Below are 20,104 nucleotides of genomic sequence, written 5' to 3'. Positions count from 1 at the left end.
ATATTTTGTGTGCCAGCTTAGCAATCCATCAACATCAGGGAAACAAGTTTGCAGAATTGTAGGCACCTTTGTTTTTTTTCTTCTTCAGGACTTTCCCAAGTTCTAGTTGCTTTGGCAGCTGCAAATTCTTACTTCTACTTTCTCAGCCCACTAAGACTGTTGTATCTGTATATCCCTATTCTGCAGTGTGTACATGTCCTCAGGAGAATATCTGGAATGTATGTGGACCTCATGCCATAGAGTTTTCTTTAAATCTTGCTTGCGCTTGGTGTCTCCAATGCCTTCAGACAATTGCTTTATGTATTTTGTGCAACATTTATAGTTATTTTTGAAGAAAGGGCTAGATGATGCAAGCATTTTATCATATCTGGAGTCCTAAATCTTCTCAGTATCTAGCCTTAAAGTATTTTCTGTGTTGAGCTGTCTGTTATCTTCAGTAAGTCTTCTAAACTTAATGGCTTCCTTTTCATAGTTTCTGTGGGGAATTAAAAGAAAAATGACTGTTTCATGTTTAGGCTGGCACAGGGTGAACAGAAGAGATCAGTCATAGAAGATGAGATATGAGGGGAGAAAAATGCAACAAAAGCAAAAAATCAAAGCAAGCACCGCCTGGGAGAAATGCACAGATTACTGGGAGCTGGTGCATTGCCAGTGCACATGGAATGAGAACTATTTAGTGAGAATTTTTCTTTCCTACTCATATGTTTCTTCCTCTAAAGGGAGCCCACAGAGTCTCTCTCTGTTTCTTTACTCACTGTGTCTCTGGGGAGGTGGAATGACTCATTTGTTTGAGAAATATGGGAAGAATAGTGGTGTATGTTTAGCTCAACTCTGTCCTCATACTGCCCACAGAAAACAGGAATTCTCCTTCCTTTTACTTATTGTCAGTAATAAGGCTGGCAATTTTGGGTAGACCCCTTCCACGTGGCAGTCTCTTTGAATCTGACACTGGGACAGGGTGTCTTAGTCTTGATCTCCTGGAAAACAAAACCTAAGGGAAATATCTGACAGTTGGTTTAAGAGGTGCAAGCCGGGGGTGTGAAAATGTTGAAAACAAATAGAAGTTAATTAAGGAAAGAGGAAGCTATGGGGTGTGATGCAGGATGCTGGCTTCAACTTCCCAATGAGCTGTAAAGAGATATAGGGCATCTGTCTTCATTTGGCACATGTGACTTTTTTGGAGAGTGTATTTGTGTGTATTTCATTTTTTCTTTTTGAGACAGAGTCTCACTCTGTCATCCAGTGCAGTGGTGCGATCTCGGCTCACTGCAACCTTCCATCTCCTGGGTTCAAGCAATTCTCGTGCCTCAGTCTCCCAAGTAGCTGGGATTACAGGTGTGGGCCACCACACCTGGCTAATTTTTGTATTTTTAGTAGAGACAGGGTTTCACTATGTTGGCCAGGCTGGTCTGGAATGCCTGACCTCAGGTGATCCGCCAGCCTCAGCCTCCCAAAGTGCTGGATTATAGACATAAGCCACTACGCCCTGCCTTTTTTGGAGAGCTTTTAAAGAGAAATCATAGTATGGATGGATGAAAGGAAGGACATATGTCTGCCTGATTCTCTTTCTCCCACCTGAGTACTAACCAGGCCCCACCCTGCTTAGCCTCTGAGAGCAGGTGAGATTGGGCTTGTTCAGGTTGGTATAGCCAGACTCTGATTCTCTTTCATTTCCTGTTTCCCAGTGGTCAAGATTTACTCCATGGAGAGCTAAGGCCCCTTACATTTCTGGGTGGCATCATCTAGCCCTTTCTCAGCTGCACAGGTGCCATGTCCCACTGTGTAGCATTTCATCTGTGACAGTGGGAATGAGGCACCAACTAAGAGAAGACAGCAATGGAGAGAATCTTGAAAAAGGGCAAGGTTTATGTCCAACATAGAGACTGGAGATGTTTTCACTTTAATCTTCCCAGACTTGTGGACAGTACCTGGAGTATGTGGATCATTCATATGAATGGCTTTCAGATTACACCAGGTAATGCTTTCTTTGTCCCAACAGTGTGACTGTCACGGGGGAAGCTTCCAGCCTCATGGGAAGCCAGCAGTGGCAATAGTTTGGGGAAGGCTGTTCTTTCAGCATTCCTCAAATCAGTGAACTTAGTGTAGGGATGGTTTGGGATGTGTTCTTGGGTTGAGGGTTTGGCCTCAGTGAAATTTAAACAATAGATTCCTGTGACATAAAGAGTAAAATTATAACATTATAGAATGTTATATATAGCTGAAAGGGATCTTACTCTTCCCATTCTTTTCTGAATGATTTTGTGAAGAGCCTCAGAAAATCTCATTTTCTTTCTTCTCTCCTTCTTCCTTCCCATTCTCACAAAGCAGATCTTCTTACCTTTATCTTACCTTTAGGTAAGAAGCCTATCACTCAAACACCATCCCATGTCCCAGTAAACACAGACAGAGCTCCCGAAGGAGATAACCTTTCAGAAAATTGCTCCTCCTAGAGTATTCCTTGTTTGGGTGCAAGGTGTGAGGAGCGCTATTGTATGAATACACAATGTGCCCAGCCTCTCTCCATTGAGGCCCATCACCATCTTTCTGCTGGTTGGAGATTATCACTGGCAACTCCCTCAGAGGAACCTGCAACCGTATCTTCCCACTCTCCTCCCTCCATGAAAGCCGAAGGAGGATTGCCCATTACTGACCACCTGCTGGCATGCATTGATGAAACTTCAGGTCACAGAGCTGCTGCCATGGAGGTGAGAATTGGGTTGGGTGGGTTAGAGCAAGTTTCAGGGTGGCAAGGCATAAAAGCAGATGGCCTCCCCTAACTGGAGGGTTTGTGCCTGTTTTGCAGCTTATAGAGATCTTTTGGGAAATGGATGTGAAGGGCTCTGGAATGTTCCTGCCTGTGGCATTCCAGGGTGAGTTCTTGTGTGTTCATGTGGAAGTCCTGAATATTCTGTTGTTATCTTTCCACATAAAAACGTTATGCTGTACTCTCTACAATCTGTGTTCTAGTCAGTGCTAGACTTATCTACAAAAGTGTGGGCAGAGAAAATGAGGTGAGGGTCTCTGAGAGACTGGCATTGAAAATGGGCTCTAGAGTTCTGTGGGAAGAGAAGAGGGATGGATGGGAGGCGAACTAATTTCCCAAGGCTGGAGCCTGTCTTAATGTCTCCTTGGGGAACTCAACTTCTACCAAAGTTTAAAGTGGCAGAGTTTGAAGACAGTACAGGCTCCAGGCCCAAAGTCTGTGGGTGAAACCTTAAATCTATCCCTCATCAGAGGGAAGCAGAAAGACACTTCAAGCATGTAAACCCTGCCACTCAAGAGGTAGCGTCTAAGTGGGAGAAGAAGAAACATCATCATATGTTGGTCTAGAACAGAGATTCTCAAGTGTTTGGGTCTCAAGACTCCTTCATTCTCTTACAAGTGATCGAGGACCAAAAGGAACTTTGGTATATGTGAGTTATATCAACCTAAGGTTACTATACTTGAAATAAAACCTGAGGACTTAAAAAAGTATATTAATTAAAAAAAAACTACAATAATAAACCCAATACCAATTAACATAAATACCACACATTTATGAAAATGACTTATTTGCCAAGACAAAAAATTAGGAAAGAATGACACTGATGTATGTTTCTATAAAACGTTTGCGAATCTCTTTGATACCTGGCAAATCTCTTTCTGAGAAATGCTTTCTATCAGAAGACAGCTGGATTCTCATATCTGTTTCTGCACTTAGTCTGTTTGATATCACACATCATGTAGCCTCTGGAGAGCACTAATGCACACTTGAGAGAATGAGATGGAAAAGGCGAAGGATGCCTCAGTGTTATCATGAAAACTAGTTTTGACCTGAAAGAGACTTTGAGTTTCCAAACCACACTTTGAGAATACCCAGTCAAGAATTTTCTGGTGAAAATTATTTATTTACTCTTCTTTTAAAAACAAGGGATTTTTAATATCCATGAAAAGATGACTATTGATTCTTATTTCCAGTAGAGAAAGTCTTAATGGTTAAAAAATTTGTAGTTTAGTGAAAATTGTTTCTGGGGAAATATATTTGCTTCCATATTTTTTCCTGCAGCTTTCAATCGTGCTGGGAAGTACACTTCTACTTAGATGCTCTTTGCTTTGTGACAGAGAAACTCATATTTCTGATTTTTTCTTTATCTGAGGTTTTTCATTCCTGTGATCTCAGGCCTGCCATGAACCATGGGACTTGGGCCGGGGCTGCGGATGGGGTGAGAGGGTGGGAAGGTTAAGAGCAGTATCTTCCATTTGCTGAGTGTGTGACCTTCACTGATTTACTTAGTGAATCCAGAAAGAAGCTTTTTATTGGAAGTAGCCAAAACAAACAAACAAACAAACAAAACAAAAAAACCCAGCCTGAAAGCCTTAAACAAGAAGAACAATGTATTTTCTCATATATCATGAAGTCTGAGGTAGAATTTCATTAGAGTTGGTTAATTCAATGGCCCAATAAGGAAGAACCCATCTTATTACTCTGCCATCTTCAACATACCAGTAGTATCTGTAGCTACTCTTCTTGGTACCCTGAGTCACATCTGGACACAACATCTGTTGGAAGAAACAGGAACTCTTCTTCCCATGTGTCTCTTTATTATCTAGTAATCCTTTGCTAGAAGCCCCCCGCCCCTCCACTAGCAGACCTCATCTCATGAATTATTGAACTTAACTAGGTCACTTGTTCCCACCTAAGCCAAACCCCAGCAATTGAAAGTGGGTTTCTGTGATGGGCCTTCCTAATTTGTATGCATGCCAGTGCCACTTGGGGAGGGGTGGACATTTGAAAAAAAATTTGAGGTTGGTCAATGAGGAGGGAGTGTATTGGGTAGAAAATCACTCATGTCTGCTACACTTAAGTTTGCTGAACCTCATTTTCCTTATCTGCAACATGGAGTAAGAATAGTATCTGCCTATACGGTACATGATGCTAGCTATTATTAACAGTTGTCATTACTATTAAGCTCCTGGATAGTGTCACGACAGGCAGTTGATTAAGGAAAATTGCTCCAAAACTTGCTTTTTGAAATCTTTGAGTACCACATACATATATGTAGGAATGGATGGGAAATCCCACCAAAGTTTATATAGTCAAATTGGCAGAATAGCCTCTCTTCTATAGATCTCCTCCTCTGTTGATAATACCTTAGATCATAGATTGATAATACCTTTTATTTTTTGACCTCATGTCTTGGATGAGTTGAAGCTGGATTGGTCCTGGCTTATATAAATCTGAGAAAGGGATTCGGGACAAAGTTTTGTTTTGCTTTTCTCACAAAAACGTTCTGCATTACACATATATGAGCTGAGCTGACTGCAGGGTGCTCAATGCAGGGAAAGTTCGGATTATTTAAATAAACGACTTTATACTCATATGTTTTTTGACTGTGCCATGCACTACAGTAGGTGCTTTACATATATATGTTTTTCTAATCCTACCAACAAAAATGTATTGGTGCGTTCTTCTCATTCATTCATTCAACATATATTTGATTGCCAGTAATCTCATTTTACAGACAATAAAATGGAGGTTTACAGAGGTTGACTCACATGGTCACAGTGATATAGCTGGTAAGTGGCCACACTGGGATCTGTGCTTAGGTCAGCCTGACTTCACTCCATGCAGTCTTCATGCCTTCCTTTCCTGAGAGCTTCCTCTGTGTTCAATTTCACCAGGCTGCACCCGTTAAGAATGGAGGTGGGAGGGAACAGTGACAGGATGTTGGCTCACACTCAGTCAGTGCTTGCCTCCTCCTTGCCAAGAGACTAAAGTGGGGAGAATGACTTTGTTGGCAAACTGTAGACATCAGATGCATCACTTTCTGGTCTCATTCTGAAGGATGGGCAGCTGGCTCTTTTCAGCTACCCCCATGCAAGAAGTGAGAGATGGAATAAATTGCATTTGAATTGGAATTTTACTTATGAAACGTGCCCTCAAATATTTAATACACACTTATCCCAATGACAAATGTTGAGGCACATAGGGAATGTATTGGCACCTACAGTTAACACATCTATTATGTTTGTCTGTACAATCGCCATAAGCTTCCTAATGTGGTACATATGAATTATTTATGTAGCATAGTGCTTGGTGCGTGTGACTTCTCAGTTCATGTTTGTAGAATGCATTAGTGAAAAATGGTGATCTGGGTTTGAGCTTTGAGTTGGTTATTTCCTGTTTGGGAAGCTTTTAGTAAGTCAGATATTCTCTGAATCTCGGTTTCCTCATCTGTAACATCAATCATGATGATAATTCCTAAGCTCACTTGTTGTGGGAATGAAAGGCATATGAAAAGGACTTGGTATAGTACTTGTCAGAGATGGTTATTATTTTTAGGTGACCAGACCAAAGTTGTAAAATATGTTAGTGTTTGAAACCTCCTGGTTGGGATTATAATATAAAGTGTCTGGGGCTAGAATTTAGCCAGACCCCACTGGTAACATCTCATCTCTGGTTGGAATTTCCTGCCCTCTGCTCAAAGAACATACCTTTGTCACTTCACGTGGAGAATTGTTGAAGTAATTTACTTATTGCTTGTCCTGGCTCCAATGTTGCCTTCTTCACTCCAAATTTCATTCTTTTTTTTTTTTTTTTTGAGAAAGATTCTCTTTCTGTTGCCCAGGCTGGAGTGCAGTGGCATGATCTCAGCTCACTGCAACCTTTGCTTCCTGGGTTCAAGTGATTCTCCTGCCCCAGCCTCCCTAGTAGCTGGGACCACAGGTGCCACCACCACACCTGGTGAGTGTTTGTATTTTTAGTAGAAATGCCATGTTGGCCAGACTTGTCTCGAACTCCTGGCCTTAAGTGATCTTCCTGCCTCGACCTCCCAAAGTGCTGGGATTACAGGCATGAGCCACCACACCCGGCCCATTCTTTCTCTTTTTAAACATAATTTTGTCATCTTTCTTCTAGACAACAGATAAACCCCTTTATAACATTTTTCTTGTAAGACATTTACATTTGTTAAGTGGTAAAAAGTTAACAATTTCTTATCTAGATTTATAAAGATTTTTTAAAATTTTCAACTTTTATTTTAGATACAGGGGGTACATCTGCAGGCTTATGACATGGATGGACTGTACCCAGGTCGTGCACGTAGTACCCAATAGGTAGTTTCTCAGCTTGTTCCCTCCCACCCTCTCCCATCTAGTAGTCTGCAGTGTCTGTTGTTCCCATGTTTATGTCTATGTATGTTCAATGTTTAATTCTCACTTTTAAGTGAGAACATGCAGCATTTGATTTTCTGTTCCTGCATTAATTCACTTAGGATTATGGCCTCCAGCTCCATCCATGTTGCTGCAAAGGACATGATTCATTCTTGTTTATGTCTGTGGAATATTTCATGGTATATATGTTCTACATTTTCTTTATTCAGTCCATCATTTATGGACACCTAAGTCGATTCCATGGTTTTGCTATTGTGAGTAGCATGGTGATGAACATATGAGTGCATGTGTCTTTTTGGTATAATAATTTATTTTCCTTTGGGCATATACCTAATAATGGGATTGCTGCATTGAATGGTAGCTCTGTTTTAAATTCTCTGAGAAGTCGCCAAACTTGCTTTCCACAGTGGGATCTAATTTACATTCCCACCAACAGTGTGTAGGTATTCCCTTTTCTCTGCAGCCTTGCCAGCGTATTTTTTTTTTTTTTTTTACTTTTTAATAATGGTCATTCTGAATGGTGTGAGATGGTGTCTCATGGTGGTTTTGATTTCCATTTCTCTGATGATTAGTGATGATGAACATTTTTGTTGTTGTTGTTTGTTTTTGAGATGGAGTCTCGCTTTGTTGCCTAGGCTGGAATGCAGTGGTGTGATCTCAGCTCACTGCAACCTCCACCTCCCAAGTAGGTGGGTTCAAACAATTCTCCCACCTTAGCTGCCCAAGTAGCTGGGATTACAAGTGTGCCACCACACCCTGCTAATTTTTTTTTTTTTTTTGTATTTTTTGTAGAGATGGGGTTCCACCGTGTTGATCAGGCTGGTCTCTAACTCCTGACCTCAAGTGATCCTCCTGCCCAGGCCTCTCAAAGTGCTGGGATGACAGGCATGAGCCATCACACCCAGCCAGATGAGCAATTTTTTCATATGTTTGTTGGCCACTTGCATGTCTTCTTAGAAGTGTCTGTTTAGGTCCTTTGCCCATTTTTTATGAGGTTATTTGGTTTTTGCTTGTTGATTTGTTTAATTTCCTTATAGAGTCTGGATATTAGACCTTTATCAGATGCATAGTTTGCAAATATTTTCTCCCATTCTCTACTGTTTACTCTGTTGATAGTTTCTTTTGCTGTGTAAAAGCTCTTTAGTTTAATTAGATTCCACTTGTCAATTTTGTTTTGGTTTCAATTGTTTTTATTTCCCTCTAATTTCTGAAGGCTTTTTTCAAGGAGGCCCTTCCATAAACCTAACTTCCATCTGCTCTTGTCACCTGACCACCATTATCCACCCACTCACATCCATGCACAAAGGGTGTGCAGTGGCAGCAGGGTAACTCTTGGGACCCCAATGAGCTTTGTGCATTTTCACTTCTCCGCCTGTGTGTGCTCTCCCTCTCCTTCTCCCTCCTTCCTTGGAATGTCTTCTCCATCCTCTCTTTACCCCAAACCACATCCACATCTCCAGGATCCCTCTTCCATGAAGATCTCATCCAGCCCATGCTGATCTCCCCACTTTGAACTCCCTTTGCCCTTATGAGGCATTACAGCTCGCTGGATATTTAAAGGCATGGTCTTTGGTGTCAGACAGCCTGGAATCAAATCCTGGCAAATGATTTAAGCTTTATGTGAGTTGGTTTCCTTATCCCTAAAGTGGCAATAATAATATTACCTACTTAATAAAGTTGTTTTAAGGATTCAACAACATGGTTTATATAAAGCATTTAGCACAGTGTTTGGAACAGAGTAAACACTCAATACACTGTCACTATTACTATCCTGATCAGTATTATCAGTAAAGAGATTACTTGATACTTCTTTATTGCTTGTATTGTATTGTGCCTCATATTCCTAGGTAGATAACTTCTATATTTAGGGATCGTGTCCCATGTTTCTTTGCTGCAACCCTTGCATTCATTGCCTTATACACTCCCTGAACATTTTAAGTACACCACAACTTCTTATTGCTTGATCAGTCTTGTCTAGTATTAAGAAATAAAACCGATCTTCAAGTTAATGTTTAGTAAAGCCACACAGACACTGACTGAGGATGCCATTGCCATGTGCCAAGGATCTTACAAAGCTTTCTGATTAGAGACAGTGGCCCATTCAGAATTCACAGAGTAGCCCGTCTGACTGTAATATACATTTTATTTAATTTTTTGTGACAGGGTCTTGCTGTTGCCCAGGCTGGAGCGCAGTGGTGTGATCTTGGCTAACTGCAGCCTCGACCTCCTGGGCTCAAATGACTCTTGGACCTCAGCCTCTCACGTAGCTGGGACTACAGGCATGCACCACCACACCCATCACACCCGGCTAATTTGTGTAATTTTTTTTTTTTTTTTTTTTGGAGATGGGGTTTTGCCATGTTGTCCAGGCTGGTCTCAAACTCCTGAGCTCAAGTGATTTGCCTGCCTCAGCCCCCCAAAGTGCTAGGGTTATGGATGTTGGCCATTGTGCCCGGTTATAATATACATTTTATTAAAACAAAGAGTTTATTTCCTTTTTAAAATTTATTTTCATTTTTTTACTTTAAGTTCTGGGATACATATGCTGAATGTGCAGGTTTGTTACATAGGTATACACGTGTCATGGTGGTTTACTGCACCCATCAACCCATCATCTACATTAGGTATTTCTCCTAATGCTATCCCTCCCCTAGTCCCCTACCCCCGGACAGGCCCCGGTATGTGATGTTCCCCTCCCTGTGTCCATGTGTTCTCACTGTTCAACTCCCACTTATGAGTGAGAACATGCGGTGTTTGGTTTTCTCTTCTTGTGTTACTTTGCTAAGAATGATGGTTTCCTGCTTCATCCATGTCCCTGCAAAGGACATGAATGCATCCTTTTTAATGGCTGCATAGTATTCCATGGTATATATGTGCCAGATTTTCTTTATCCAGTCTATCATTGATGGGCATTTGGGTTGGTTCCAAGTCTTTGCTATTGTGAACAGTGCTGCAGTAAACATACATGTGCATGTGTCTTTATAGTAGAATGATTTATAATCTTTTGGGTGTATACCCAGTAATGGGATTGCTGGGTCAAATGGTATTTCTGTTTCTAGATCCTTGAGGAATCGCCATATTGTCTTCCACAATGGTTGAACCAACTTACACTCCCACCAACTGTGTAAAAGTGTGCCTATTTCTCCTCACGCTCTCCAGCATCTGTTGCAAAACAGTTTATTTCCTACACAATTTGCTCATTGTCTATAAGACTGGGGGGAAAAAAGGAGAAAAATGTGACAAGTGACTGAATAATTTCAGTGATGACTAGGTCATTTGTGAAGTTTATCAGCCAACAAAACGTAATAAGCTTGAGTTGGTCCCTAGTCTCCCAAATATCCCCTCTCCGCGGCTCTGGAGGGCTGTGATGTCAACGAGGAATAATGGCTCCCATCCAGGGTTCTGGTTGTTTTCTCCTTCAGTTTTCACAATTCTTAAAAGAAGCACTAACCTGCTTTCTTTCTCTCTGCTGGGGTGGATGTGATTACAAAGCTCTTCTTAGCCCCAGGGAAAGATTATTGTTACCTGTGGTCCTGAGAGACCCGGCTTTATTTCTCAAGCCTTTTGTATGTGTGCTGGGAAACCCTAGGTTTAAATGTCTCTTCTCTAGAGAGCTGGGCGATCTTTCACCACCACAAAGTGGCCCAACCTCACACTCTGTCTGAGGGTTACTCTGGAGTCCCTCTGCTGGCCATGAGAAACAAGAGCAGAAAGCCATTCTTTAGAATAAGAAACCCAGAATTTTATGTTTGAAAGTGATACGTAGAGAGGCAAGACTATTCCTGCTCAGCAAAAGGAAGTTACACTCAGGTTATGATCTAAAGTGGTGAGACTAGACGCAAAATCAAAATTAATTTAATACAGGGTACTGGAAAAAAAATAACTCCTTTGAGGAATACCTGGAATGTACAACTAATGTTTTGTTTTTAGAACAAGGCTGGAAATCAGTGGAGATTGCTGAGATTGGAGCAAACCCATTGGAAGGCATGCTCCTTACCCACACATACTCTGCCTTTCCCTCAGCTTGCTTTGGTCTGGTCTAATTCATGAGTCAGATTACCAAGGTATCATACAAATAGAGAGACGCCATACAGATACCAAAGTGAACCGATGGAATCAGACACTTGCGTGTGAGCAACGGATGCAGCTCTCTAATTATGGACTGGGCTTCGTGGTCCATTGGCCCTGGGTTTCATTAACTGCCCAGGCTCCCTCCAGAGACTCAGGGCATGTTTTGTTGCTGTGGGTGGTGCTCCTGCTCTACCAAAGGGACCACAAGACAGCATGCACTTCAGATGATGACACAGAATAGGTGGTGAAGGACTTCTTCTACAAAAAGAAGCAGTTCCTGGTGTTTGTCACCAAAAGGACAAGAAAAAGAGAAATGAAAATCAACTACATATGCAACAACGTCATATCTTCTCTTGACTCATTTTCTGATCAAACAAAAATGAAAATAAAATCCATGCACTATACGGTGACTTAGAAATATCTACCAGCCCAGAGGAGAAGTAGATAAAGAGTGAAAATGTCTCAAAGGAGATGGATGATAAATGGATGGCATTTGGTGGAAAGTCCTGACAATACATCGAAGGAGAAACTGGTCACCTGTGGTTAGGAAAGGGCAATGTACTGAGGGGCCTTGGCCATCCCTGAGATGCAATGCATCACAGCAGCCAGTGGGGGTCAGAGGTGCTCCATGGCTTAGGGTGCCTTTAACCCTCAGCCTGCAAATCCTGCTCACAGGAGACCAGCTGGACCTCCTTTGGAGCTGGCACTTCCCTCCAGGCAGAGCAGAACTGTGAAAACATAGGAGGTGGTTGATCCCATATGCTTTACCGCAAGCTCAGTTTTGACTTCAAGACAGTTCGCTGATTTTTTTTCTTTCACTTATTCTCTTCCCGTTTCTCTTGTTCCCAGCAAGAACCTCTCTGTTGATCATGGATACAGGACAGTCATCTCTCTGAATTAAGCATGTGAGCACCTGAAATCAAGGACTATGGCCTGTTTCCTGAACCCTTATCTCTCTAGTGTACAGAACTTTTTTTTAAGTCACTGGCAGTTTGGAGACAATGCTTAAGTGGGTGGGTGGGTCTGGTTGGTTTATAGGTACACACGGCTGGAGGTGGCTCACACAAGCTCATGAGAGCCAGTTGTGTAATCTCTTCCTCGCCCCCAGTGAAGTGATGTCGTGTTGGAAGCTTGACGCTGGCCACTGTGGGAGTATTTATGCTACAAAAATGGCCATTTACTGCAAATCAGGACTACCCTTCTCCCCGCAGCACTCCAGAAAGCTGGTTGTTAAATACAGTGAGTACACCAGTGGCCCCAGGGCAGGTTTAAGAGTCAGAGAAGGTATAAATAGCTGATCAGGCCTGGTAGCTCATGCCTGTAATCCCAACAGTTTGGAAGGGTGAGGCGGGAGGATCTCTTGAGCCCAGGAGTTTGAGACTAGTCTGGGCAACATAGTGGGACCCCGTCTCTACAAAAAAATAAAAAAAAATTGGCTGGGTGTGGTGGCACACACCGGCTGCTTGGGAGGCTGAGGCAAGAAGATCACTTGAGCCCTTAAGGTTGCAGTGAGCCATGATTGCGCCACTGCACTCTAGCCTGAGTGACAGAGCAAGACCCTGTCTCAAAAAGAAAAAAAAAAAAATTACTTAGCACCATGTATGTTCATGTTCAGGCCACAATGCATCTTGTGAAAAGAAAAAGGAGCAGAGTCTGATTAGCTGAGAGGATCTTCCAGTATGAACCATTCCAGACACTATAATCAACAATCCTGTAAAGATGCCTTTCCTATTAAGGGCAAGCAAGAAATTAAATAAAATTTTTGTTTGTAATTTTTAACAGTTGAACTGCAATGCTAAGTGGCTCCTGAAGCCATGCGCCCCCTTTTTCCTTTCAATTTTGAGCATTAGGAAAAATGTGAGCTTCCTTAGAAAGTTTATAACATCAGATTTATCATTTTTATGAAGCAAAAATCCAGAATAAAAACAGTGGCCACCAGGAACCATTGAACAATACGTGTTTGCTCATGTCATGTTCATGTGCAACTCATGGATTTAAAGGCATAAAGTTAGCTTTTCTTAGAGAAAACACTCTATCACATTCATGGACTAACTTTCACTCTGGCCAGTCTATCAAAATTACTGGAAGACACACACATTCAAGGAGTTTGCTGTGTTATAACATTTGCAACACTTTCTGCAAAGGAAATAGGTTTAAGTCATTAGATCACAATATGTATTTTTATCATTAATGAAATGTTTTCAAATAGATTATCGGCTGCATGGGGTTTCTGGCCATGCAAGGAAGATGGCTAAATGGGGGTGGTAGCTCTCTGGGCTTGGAAGATGGAGTAAAAGCAGTGAGCAGGAGGGCTGAGGAAATAAGTCATTGTAATGAGGCGGTGGGAGCCAGGTGTCTCACTGCAAGAAAAGACAGTAATAAATATAGAAAAGGAGAAAGCTAGAATGAATCCTGTAGTCTATGGGATTAGGATGAGAAGTTTTGGTGTAAATTTAGAATTTGCACTATGTGGGGTTAAAGAAATAAAACATTGATATACATTTCTATGATTGTGTGCATATACTTTAATATCTTCATGTGTGCATATGTATACACATGCACACATGTACACAAATACATATGTTTCCTAGCTTTATACCGGAGAGAGCTTGGGAGTAGTGAAATCCAATAACAAAGATCCTATCTAGAATTTAGTTTCTAAATATTATACTATTTTCCATGAATATGGACCAGAATTCCTTGGAGAAATGGCCGATCTCACAGGTGGACCAGGAAAAATATGCCAAGTTTAGAACATCTTGTTGCTCCAGAAGGTAAGAAAGTAATCAAATAATGATGGCAACATAGAGGACATGGGACAGCTGGAAGGGGGGCCAGCTGGTCCAATCTGGGATGATTTGTGTGTCCAAGTAACCACAGTATTAGATTATTTCCCATTGATTAAAATAGATATCCATGAGTCTATCCTGATATAATAAGCAAATGAACACATAAATGGAAAGAGAATGCTCTTTCCTACAGTAGAATGCCAGCTAATGAATGTTGAAAAAATTCAGGACTTAGAGCAATTTGAGAACCATAGTAATTATTTTAAGCAAAATGTATGAATAGATTTGAAAACTGGAGGGTGAAAGTTGAGTACAGAATGGGATATTTACACAGTCTAGGAGTATCTCTCCAGGAAACACTTGTTGACTGCAAAGTTAAAAAAGGTAATTGGTGGCAACTGGGAGATAGTGTTTCTTTTTGGAGTGATGAAGACATAGTAGAATTAGATCATGGTAATGGTTGCACAACATTATGAATTTATTACTAACCACTGGATTGTATGCTTTCAAACAGTGAATTTTATGTTTTATGAACTTATCTTAAAAAATAAAATTAATTTGACAAAGCAGTTACCCGCTCTAGGCCTGGGGAAGCAACCATCAAGAGGTAGAGTTAGCAGAACCAAGTGGCTCAGAGGGGGACCCGCTGACTGAGCTCAACCCCCTAGAGATGGGCATCGCCTGGCTCTTGCTAGTGCCTGCGACAGAGAATGGGAGGCTGGTTCTGGGGCTGCTGAAAGCTGGCACCAACTATGCTGCTGGAGCAATACTGCTGCTGGAGAGACACCCCCAGAAAGTGCAAAAACCAGGAAGGAGGGTCCCTTTCCTTCATCCCACCCTCCAGTCACGGTCTAAGGCTCCTGCTGGCAGCATCTAAGGGAGAACGCCCCAGATGGCTTACCATATCCGAGAGCAGAGTATAGAAAGGTGGGCTTGGATCCAAGAGGCAATAGATACATAACCAACACATAGAGAACAATGGAGAATTAACAACTCATACAATGGGGGGAGAGGATTCTTTTCTCATATAATTTTGTTCTTCTTAAAAAGAATGATTTGTTAGATCTTAAACACATGTTGCTTAATTTTAGAAGAACTTACAGAAATACTTTTATAAATCAGAAAAAAATCTTATTCCTTTATATATGCTAATTCTACATCTGAAAACATTCTTCAGCTCTTACATTGCTCCCACCTCCTTGACCCCTACATATAACAGAGAGAATTCTGCATCCTAATATGCACACGCATTCCCACTTGGGTGCCTTTGCTCTGGGTGCCTTCCCACCCAGAGGTCCTTCTTTCCTCTTCTCTGCTTGAGTTCTATTCTCCTTCCATCATGAAGCCTTTTCTATGCATCTCAGTTAATAGTGACATTTTCTCTCCTGCTTCTGAATCCTCATGGGACAAATTTCCAGGTTATGCTTGGACACACATTGCCTTGAGTAACTAGCCAAGTTTTCGTAGATATGTGCTCATGTCTATTTATTACATGGATGTTTCCTGACATGCCCAGACAGTGTGAAGCCTCAATGAATATTCGTTCATGACTGAGCCTCTATGGACATTTGAGAATAGCTTTAAAGTGAATAACTGTATAATAATTTTATGGAAAATATTTAAATTTTCCAGGAAAAGGGATGATTAGCTGACAACAACACCTCTGTTTCTGTCCCCATTATTTCTATAAGTCACCCACTTTTGCATGAGCCAGAGTTGATACTCTTATTAAATGCTTGGTGTTTGGAAAAGTTTGTGAGGCCAACATTTGCCTTAAGTACTGGTCAGACAAAGCTGAACCTGATGAGAGAGAAGGGGTCATCAGATTGCACATACTTAAAAAGTAAAGAAACTCTAGGTAAGCCTGCCTCCCACTCAGGCTTAGAGAATTGGCATCAAGGTGCTCAAATAGACCCAGCACAGAGACTGGTGATGCTTTCAGGTTTGGTTCTGTTTGCTGCTCTTATAAATTCATTTTGTGCCCAAGTGGATTGCTCTCTCAGATGAAACCTCAGAAAGGTAAAAAAATCCTTCTCAAGTCAAAGTTTCATCCTCCTTTGAAATCTCTGAACCCATTAACTCGGGATATTAACCAGCACTTTCATGTTACCCACCTGACACCACCTCTTGTTTAGCATCAACCCCCCCCTTTTTTTTTTTTTGGTGAAGCAGCATGCTATATTTGGAAGCAGAGTGTTGCACAGTGACCAACAGACAAAGGCTACCCACTGGGCACTTACACATCGTACTCCGAAATACACACAGGATGTTTTGCTAATAAAAATCAATGGGAACAGGGATTCCTCTGGACAACTCCCCCAACCTCATCCCTTTCAGGGATTGAGAAAGCTCCCAACCATTTTCTGATGGCAGCGGTGGTTCACTAGAGATAGAATCCCTCAGGGATGCCTTCCTGTTTCTTATAAAGAACAATTTTCTTTAGATTTTTTGAAGTCTTCATTTGTTATTTTCATTCCATGTTCTCTTATGGCCATCAGACCAACTTCTGTACAGATTGCCTTGATGTCAGCACCAGAGAGGTCATCTTTAGCCATGATCAAGTCGTCCAGGGTTATGTCATCGGCCAGTGTCATCCTGCTTGTGTGAATCTGAAAGATGTGCTTCTTAGTCTTTTCATCAGGCAGGTGGAACTCGATCTTCTTGTCAATGCGACCTGGTCTGATAAGTCCTGGATCCAAAGTTTCTATTTGTTTTGTGGCCATGATAACTTTCACATCTTCCCTAGACTCAAATCTACCCAACTGGTTCAACAGTTCCAGTTCCAACATTGTTTGCTAAATTTCTCTCTCACCACCAGAATTGGAGTCACATCTTTTTGTCCCACTGGCCTCAACTGGGACATTGGATGGTCCCCAAAATGATGGATGGTGCATATTCTTCAGCAGCTTGAAACATTTCCCGTACGAGTTTGGGCCCATCACCTCCGAATAAGTTCAGAGCCAACCACTCTCAAGAAAGAGGCTGAGGTTTGGTTTGCTACTGCTTTGGCTAACAAGGTTTTACCTGTGCCAGGTGGACCACAGACAATGACCCCTTTAAGAGGCTTTATACCCATCTCTTCATAATATTCAGGATGAATGAGAGGAAGCTCCATAGATTCCTTAATTTCCTGAATTTGGTTGTCCAACACCCCAGTATTGGCATAGGTCTCCTGGGGGGCTTCTCCACCTTCATCATTGTGACCAGGGGATCCATGTCATCCATCAGCAGCCCTATCACGACATGTACCTTGTGTCTGAGCGGAGCCGAGTAGCCAGGTTCCAGCAGATCCTTGTCTACAAATGAAAGAATGCTGACATAGTGTTCTGAGCCCACAGATGTAGATACGATGGCATGATTGTCATCGATTATCTCTTCCAAGGTTCCTACTGACATCGGGGTCCCCCTCAGATCATCCACTTTTGATCTTTCCTCTTCTTGCTTTTCTTCTAATGGTTTTGTTTGTTCCTGATTTCTAATGAATTCTTCCTCCATGAGAAGATAGTCTAATTCTCTCTAACTTCAGTAATTTTAACCAACACTGAGTATGAAGTGTCACCAGTGGCAGTTTACTGGCAGCATCTTGTCCTTTTGTTTTTTTCTTCTTTTTCCCCCACTCTAGTTGGTACAGGAGGTTAGTACTTATTTTTCTTGTCCTTGTCATCCTTCTTGCCACATCCAGGACCATGACCACCACCCTGACTTTGACCCATCTTGTCTTGGCCACTTGAGCTGCCACTGCCAGAAGTTCCTCCACCCCAACTATTATTTCTAAGTCCTTATTTTTTTATGTGTATTTTCTCTTAGGGATACTCACACTGGAAGGCTACCAACTTATATGTTTTCAAGATAATAAACAGGTACTACATAAATGAATGAAGGGGCTTGGTGTAAGACACTGGGGAGGGTAAAATACACAGAATGTCAACTCTTGATGGGTGTTAAGGAAAAAAGTAAAGCAGGGAAAGGTGTTGGGATGCATATGTGTGAGACAGAGTAGCTGTGATTGTCAGGTTCCTGTGTCAGCGTGGTTAGGCTATAGTACCCAGTGCCTAATCAAATACTAACCTAGGTGCTGCTGTGACGGTATTTGGGGATGCGATGAACATTCACAAATAGTAGACTATAAGTAAATCTGATTATCTTTCATAATGTGATTGGGCCTCACCTCATCCGTGGAAGACCTTAAGAGCAAAAATTGAGGTTTCCCAGAGAAGAAGAAATTCTGCCCTGAGACTAAAGCATCAACTCCTACCTATTCCAGCTGCTGGCCTTCCCTGCAGACTTCAGACTTGCTGGGCTCCACAATGCCATTAGCCAATTCCTTGAAACAGATCCTAGTGTATATGCATGTATATATTCACATATATGTACACAAACACATATACACATTCACATCCTATTGGTTCTGTTTCTCTGGGAAATCCTGACTGATCCAGGCTCAATTTTGGATTCAGAAGCTTTTGGACATTCAACTTGCTAATTTCAAGTCTTTGCTCAAACGTCACATTCTCAGAGATGCCTATTCCAATCATTCTGTTGAGTATGAAGAATTAATCTTCTTCCCATTCTATATCCCTGATCCCCTGACCCCCCTCTATTTCTTCCCACAGCAATGTCAGTTTTCACATAACTGTGTTTGTTAATTTTCTGTCACTCCTAGAATACAAACTGCATGATAGCAGGTGTCATAGGATGATCTCCCTGGGAACAAAACTCTGAGCTGGAGATTTGTGTTCCAGGAGGGTTATGGCAGGGGGTGCTCTCAGGCACAGCAGCCATAGGGTGTGAAGGAGGCAAGACTGGGCAGAGAGTGGACTTGGATTGTGATTCAGTTGCAACAGAGGTCTCCACTGATTCCCAGGAGAGCCCTGAAGCTGGGGAAGTGCTTCAGGGATGTCCTGAATTGAGACAAAGGAGGTGGGCCCCAAATCAGCCAGTCATTGGATGCAGAGTGTCCCCAGGAAGGGGACACAGCTCCCTTTGGCCAAGGACAATTCACAGGGAGGACTCAGTGTGGGTCATCAGCCAGTAACAATTCTGGCAGCTGGGGAATGAGCAGAGTGGCCCTGAACAAGGATCTGGGCAGTGCACCTGGCAGGCAGCAGCCATCTTTATTTCTCTATTGCTGCATCCTCAGTTCCCAGGACAGGGCCAGGATTGTTGAATGGATGAGTGGATGAATGAATGAATCAATGAATGAATGAATTGTTTTCAGAAAGGTCAGCACGTCCAAACACCATGTGGCACTGCTCTCAGTTGACGGGCAGAATGACAAGAGGATAAAAATAGAAAATAGGCTAATATGATCACAAAAATGATTAAGGCAGTTAAAACAAAGAATGATAAATGACAGAATAGAGGCTTAGGGCTATTCACGGGAGGGGCAGGGTTGGATATGGCACTAAATACATTTATATGACAGAGTTTCCATATCTTACACACAGATCCTGAGCAGTTGTAGGCCCAGGGTGTGCTGTTACTGGCCTGAGCAGGGCCCAGGGTTAACGAAAGCATCCTGCGAACACAAGGAACAACTGGCTCCTGTGACAGAACTTTTAACAAGCCTTTTCTCAAATCTGTTGACTTAACGCAGGCCAGGGAATTCTTTGAAAGGCAACATGGCCATAAATCAGCAAGTCCTGCGAACGTGCATTCCAGGGTCTTGGAGGAAAGGGCTGCACACAAAAGCACTTCTTCTAAGTCTTCAGGAATGCTGTGGTGAGTGGCCCTGGAGGTCTCGGGGTTAGACTCTGGGGCTGGGAATGAAAAGCATCCAGGAGAGGGGAGCAGGGAAGCCCCAGCGGAGCAGCGCAGCTTGCTTCTAAGACAGCAATGGACACCCGGCACCCGGAGTGGTGCCTAGCAGATTCTAGGCACTCAATGAATGTCTGCTGAGTGACTGAAGAATAGTCAGGGACCTTGATTCTGGCCCTAGTTCTGTCGTTCACTTGCCATGTGACCTTCAGAAGTCTCTTTGCTTCTCTGAGCCTTGTTCATCCTGTCTGTAAAGTACCAGACTTAAGCACAAATGGAATCTTTGGGAATGAATGGCTCGTGAGAGTCTGAATTTGTGTATTTATTTTATTTAG

General features: G+C 42.2%; 1 pseudogene; it reads right to left on the bottom strand.

The window, feature by feature from the left end:
• Positions 1 to 16,395: 16,395 nt before the first annotated feature.
• Positions 16,396 to 17,725, bottom strand: LOC105499400 (26S proteasome regulatory subunit 4 pseudogene; annotated as a pseudogene).
• Positions 17,726 to 20,104: the final 2,379 nt, after the last annotated feature.

The sequence above is a fragment of the Macaca nemestrina genome, chromosome 6, assembly GCF_043159975.1.
Source record: "Macaca nemestrina isolate mMacNem1 chromosome 6, mMacNem.hap1, whole genome shotgun sequence".
NCBI classification, from domain to species: Eukaryota; Metazoa; Chordata; class Mammalia; order Primates; family Cercopithecidae; genus Macaca; species Macaca nemestrina.
This window is presented reverse-complemented; position numbering and strand designations above follow the sequence as displayed.